Source organism: Anarhichas minor, unplaced genomic scaffold, assembly GCF_050575085.1.
Source record: "Anarhichas minor isolate MPS153535 unplaced genomic scaffold, ASM5057508v1 ptg000014l, whole genome shotgun sequence".
Taxonomy (NCBI): domain Eukaryota; kingdom Metazoa; phylum Chordata; class Actinopteri; order Perciformes; family Anarhichadidae; genus Anarhichas; species Anarhichas minor.
Window position 1 is genome coordinate 8,682,149 of NW_027466460.1, and position 6,521 is coordinate 8,688,669.

Here is a 6,521-nt window from a genome sequence, read left to right on the forward strand (position 1 = left end):
AACAAACCAAAAAAAAGACTATTCCAGCAGCTCTTGGCTCTTGAGGAGAATCAGGCAGTGCTCAGGTAGCCTTGTTCTCTGTTTATCCAAGAACAACAGAGAAATGCGCCGAGGTGTGTTCCTCCAGGTGCATTGTGGGCATTGCCCACGGATGCGCTGTTTGATTTGCGCTCGGCCTTGCTGTTGTGCTTGTCTGTGGGCTCTTGACATGTGCACTGCCGCATGAATAATTGAGGCCTCGCACGCAGTCAGGGTCCAGCAAGCACTGCTCGCTCTCTCTCTTTCGCTTTCCCTCAGTCCTCTTTTTTCTCTCTCTCTCCCCCCTCTCTCAACCTCTCCCGAAATCTCTTTGTCTCACTTTCCTTTCCACTGGAATCAACAGTCAGTCCTTGACAAACTCCGTCTTCAAGCTGTTGTGACACTGAAGTTTTAGTAAGATTATAACTGAGCCAAATTGTGTGTTGCCCTCTGTCATCCATGACTTTCTGTTTTCCAGTTAGTTCTCTTGCTGTAAAAACCTGGTCTCCCTTCTGATTTCATCCAGCTGGCCCCTTCAATGTCTGTTTGTGCTGAATCTTTAACTCCTATTAAGAATAAATGGATATTAGAGAGAGAGACAGCATATTATTAAGTCTAACTTTTCAATCTCAGAAAGAACAGACATCTGAAATGCTGATTTTTGATAGCAAATCTATGAAAACATTTCAATATGACATTTATATATCCCTATAAATGATCGCCTGGGCCCTGTTTAGTCCACTTTCCGCTGCTTTGACTGACGCACGCTAGGCGGGTGCTCCCGTCAAGTCCATACCAGAGGTCTAAGCTGGAGGGTGAGATAAAGAAAGTACCTGGGTCCGACTGTTGATGAAGACATGCTAAATCAATGAGAGAAGACTAGAGGAGATGAGAATATATGAGTGGTCTGTCTGTCTGTATCTCCCTCCCACTCTCTTACTCCCTCCCCTTTGCTTTCTGCTTCATACTCAGGCCAGTGCAGTTATCAGCCTCAGCAGATAAACAGGTCTGGCTGCCAGATATAACTCCAATATGTGAAACTCAATCATAACTCCGGAAACCGACTGGGAATATGAATGGTGGAAAAAGGAAAATGAAAGCTGCCATGCCCACAGGGCAAAACCGAAGGTCCCTTTTGGCAAAGTAAAGCTCCTTCTCTTCCGTCTTTTCTATCACTTATTTATCTTAGAAAGTCATAAAAAGAAAAAAGAAAAAAATAACCATGCAGCAAACCCTTTTTACTAACCCCCCTTAACATTTTTTTGTGAGCATGATCTCACTATAGTTTTGATAGTATATAGCAGAGAAGATGTGCTTGGTGTCTTCATTCTGGAGTTCAGGACACTGATAGCTGTAGGGTACGCGTCTCTGAAGTCTTTTTCACTCTCCATCTTTTGCCAGCAGGATCTCTGTGATTTCCACTTGTCAGTGAGGGCCAGTCATGCAGAGGGGATGGGACCTGTGCATCAGAGGGAAAGAGAAAACTTAAAGGGAGAAAGGGGGGGGGGGGGGGAAACAAAACAAGTGTGTGCGTGTTGAAGGGGGGCGACTAGCTTTGACTGGACTCACTCATGCTTTGACATTGACGGCCCTGGGAGAGGAGACGAGGACCAGCTACCCCAGAGGACCGTGGAGAGGGAGGGAGGAAGAGGAGGGGGTGAACTGCCAGAGGCTGCTCTCGGCTTTGAAGCGGGGACTAGAAAGGGCTGAGGGCACTGTTAGCCCCCTTGAAGTGGTTTCAGCACTTGTCACTCTTTCGGGCATCGCCTAGAGCTGCGGACAGCTCTGCTCTTTCAGGATGAGGTCCCACAATGGACTCCGCAGCACTGATGTGCACCTTGATGTGGTGACTTGGATCAATAGTCAGACCAGTGAGCCACTGGCACCAGCATGTTGTGATGTTAGAAAGTAGCTGAAGTGCTTCTCAATGCCTGTGCGCCGCGCAAGTGAGAGGAAGCGGTTCCTGTCAAGATCATCTCAGCAGCACACTGCAGGCTACAAAGTACTGGAAAGCCACAATGGAACAAGCCATACAAAGCTGCTCAGTGAATAAAAAAACAAAAAAGAAAACAGATAAAAATAACTTTAAGTCTCATCTGTACATTTTCAGAAGAAGAACTTACTCCACACTTGTTTAAAGTCATAATCTACATGCTATATAATTAATCCTTAACCCTGCAATAACAGATTTCTTTTGGACACTGTACCAGGCTATAAACGCGGCATGTCTTTATCTCATATCGTTGTTGGCAAACATATAAGCAAATAGTTGCCAATTTACACATCCAACAGTGACGGAGCAACATTTGCATTAATAAATTCACGACGTCACATTCAGGTTATTCTCTGTTCCTGTAGCGTTTGTTACTCAGTACTATCTTTCATTGAGCATTTCTCTCATCATATTTCTGAAAGAGCAACTGTGAGACTGGGGTTGGAGTTGAGCAGCAACTAATTATAAGCTAATTTTAAACCACTAAAAATCCAAATCGTCATCACACGATTGCAAGTGGGTTCCCAGATTGCATTACAGCCAACACGTTTCTCTTCTTTTGCTCTCCACACAGACTGTTTACCTGCATTCAACAAAAAGCCTGCTCCGATGTGATGAGTCAATACTATACGGACTACAATCAGAAACCAGAAACACTTATAAAACTGCGATACCAAAGACTTGTCCTATTGCCTACAGATTCTGCATATAAATGTAAAAAGCTCTGCAACAGCGTTGGTACTGCATCGTAACTGCATCGGTTTCATTTTTCCAACTAGCTGTCTGCTGTCTTTAACAGCCTTAATAAGTCGACTCTGTCTCTTACTCTTTTTCTGGCCACCAGAGGAGGATGGTCTCCTTTAAGATCTGTTTTGGTTTCTACTAACTCCTGAGGGAAACATCTGGCTCTTTAGCTGGTAAATCGCTCCACTATCTCTCCCATAGTCACTGGTAGCGTTTCCACAAAAAAAAAAGAAGCTACATTTGCATCACCAGAGCGGTGAGATTGAACCAAATCAGTGAAGTTGTGGTCTGTAAAACCGAAATAATGAGCTTAAAGACAAACCTCAGGGAAACGGCAGAGACAGATGATAACTCACTTTTTTTTTGGGTTGTCACAGATGAGCGACCCCCTTCACATACAAGTAGTCCTTTGATAGAGTATATATTATGTAATATTAAAACACTGATGACATGCTGCTTTAAATATTTGTTTACCCTGCTGCAATTCATTTGTCATATATTTCTCTCTATAAAAACCTGTATCTATGCTTTAGGAGCCCAGCTCAATAAGTAGCCTGAAATACTCCTGCTCCCAAAGTACCCACTAAGTACTATTAGTATTTACTGCCTGTGTTTCCTCTGGCCCCTCTTTCGGCCTCTCCTTTCCCCAAAGATAGATTACATCCAAGACAGCCTATGACCGATGGATAGGGGGCACAATGCCTGAGCCTTTGGAGAAATATGTGCTTATGAAATCATAAATATTATCTCAAACACTAATTAGCATTAAGAGCACTGGTGATTTTATTTATCAACTTTAGCCACAATTAATAACCACAGCCTTGAGAAGAGCACGAGGCAGATAGGCAGGACATGTTTGCCGCGTCAAGGCCGTAAACCCATTACACACATAGACTGATTGAGGCAGCCCCACTGGGGGAATAAGTAATTGTGCCTGAGAAATTTTAATTGCCCTGAAATGCATTCTAAATTACACTACCTTGTTTTCAGACAGAAGTAACATGGCTGAAGGGCTGGGATAATGGTGGAGTGCCGTGGGTCCAGTAATGGGTTGATAAACACCAGACGACCTTGCTTTTTTTTTTTAATACAGATTTTACTCTCTGCATCTTACAAAGCTCAGACTGAGGGTTCAGTGCTGAGGTCTGGAACTCAAGAGCTAATGCTTAAAGTGTAATGTTGCACACTGTTTTATTGTAAGCTAAGTTTGACAATTTTTGGAAATTCACTTATTTGCTTTGTTGCCGAGAGCTGGATGAGAAGATTGATACCGCTCTTATGTGTGCCCTGTAAATATGAAGTATACAGTCAGCAGGCTTAGCTTAGCATGAAGACAGGAGGAAACAGCTAGCCTGACTCTGTCCAAAGATAAGAAAATCCGTCTCCCACCACTTCTAAAGCTCACCAATTAACACATTCAGACTTGTTTGCTCAATCTGTACAAAAACAAAAGTGTAAAAACAAGTAGTTTTCCTGTTTTTGTGCTAAGCTAACCAGCTGCTAACTCCAGCATTTAAGGAGATTTTATTGATCCCAGCAGGAAATTCATATGTTACATAGACAAAGAGACAAGCTAAGCAATAAGACATAAAGAACTACAACATGAATGAAAAATAGAAATGAAAGAAATAAGGGGGTTTAAATTAAAACGTCAATAGATATGAGAGTTTCATCTAACTCTTAACAATGAAGCAAATAAGCTGTCTTCCCAAAATATCCAACAATTCTTTTAACAGTAATCTGTAAACCCCTCCACTGCTCCACTAGCTGGAGACATTACCACTCAGATGCTTATTGGACTGACAGATACTGAACATGGTTAAATGGAGGAGAGGAGATGGAGGGGATGAGTTAAGCACAGTTTGAGGATGAAGGGGGTGAGATATCAAGGGGATACGGGGCTGGTGGTGGTGGTGGGGCTATGGGCGGCTAGTGGTCTCATTGCTAATTATCTTTATTGTGCTTGGCTGGCAGTTTTTCTGTGCAGGGCCTGTCGCTGGCTCTTGTGTGGGAAGCTCTCCAGAGCTCTCCTTAGTGGCCCCTGGCTAATAACCGCTGAACGAATCACCACGAGGTCACAAGCCTTGGCTCTGTCGTGTTTTAATCCCTGTTGGATACCTCGCACAGCTAGGAATATGCGAACATAAATGGACCAATTCGACCGCTACATGCTTGACAAGCAGTCAATTATTGGGGGGAGTTTGTGGAGGCTCAAACTGCAAGATGTACATCCGAAAGGTACACTCCAGATATGCCTTAGGCCTGCAGAGGTCCTGCCTGAGAGCAAAGCACGATGTCGAGGTTGGGAGAAAGAGTCTGGGCCCAAAGGTGAGCCTCTGTCTCACCTGCTTCACACACCAAACCTCCTACTCTCTGATTCTCACCCTCACTGTGGGGGGGATTACACAAGCCCTCTGCCTTGAAAAGTGGAGTGACCACTGGGCAAAAACAAAAAAAGGCTCTGACAGCTCTCATGCTGCAGGAGGTGATCGCTAGATGTTGTTTTCTTTGCGATCCATGACAAGCACCGTGTTGGATTACCCTTCATTCAAATGCTCACACGCACGCTCTTTGTGTGGCGCTCACAGTGGAGTACTCTGGGAGATTTTTGATGATTTATGTTTCCCAGAGATCTCACAACCCTCTTTTAACCCTGTGGTTGTTGCTGGGTTTTGCATCACCTCCAAATATTTGTGTGAAACTCAAGAGGGGAAACCTATCAGATGGATGAATATTGGACTGATGTGTTTGCAGAAAATCGGTAAACAACATTAATTTCATATGAATTAATAAGAAAGTGGAAAGTGGCAATTCTCTTATGGTTTTATTTTCAAGTCATGCTCTCATCAAGCTGATAAACGTTTGAGGTAAAAGTAAGCTATTAATCAAAGTTTTGAGCCGATGACTCAAAGTCATTTGACAGGAAGACCTCCTTCAGGCCTTGTACAAAAATGCACTGAGTAATTTGTCACGCTCTAGTTTTAGGGAGACCTTATTCGGGTTGCGTGCAGAGCTACAAACACTGATAGGGGAGCTAGCCTGCCAACTCTGCAGCGAAGACCTCTGTACTATAAACTCCAACAGAATAACCCAAGAGCCAGTTCATCTTTGTCGCTTCAGGGGAAAACAGACACCACAAGTAAAGCCCGATATAGTTTGAAAGCAGCCTAAGATCATACACGATCTTTAACATCAAAAAAATGTCCACATGGATATTCTTAATGGGTTTAACTTGGATGAATTATTCAAATCTTCACCCAATGCCTCTCTCTGGCAAGTGAATCCACAATGCACAAATGATCAGGGCTAAATGTTATCACTCTTCTAAATCTGTATTAGTCCATTTTTCAGTGCAATCTGTCTTCTGAAAGTTGATCCAAATTTTCTATAACTAATTGGACTCTCGAGAGTCAATAGAAGTCCAGAGAGTTGCAAACTATTTTTCGCGCTGGACTGTGATATTAAGTCTAAATGATGCCTTGAAATTAAAAGTGTACTTCACTTGATGGTAGGATGTGACAGTGAGAATATATTTCAGTCATCTTCAAAGTCTGTCTTAAAACGCCTTCACTGTTTGAATTGTACTCTCTGTTGAGACAATAAGTACAAACTTTGTTGTTTACACTTGTGGTTTACCCAAACATAATCAGTGTCTTTAATTCACTGATTAGGGTCATATCTCATTCCCTTTATCACTCAACATCACACGGTATATAGCACACACTTTATGCAGAATTTCGGTTTCGAATTTTTACATTATTAATAT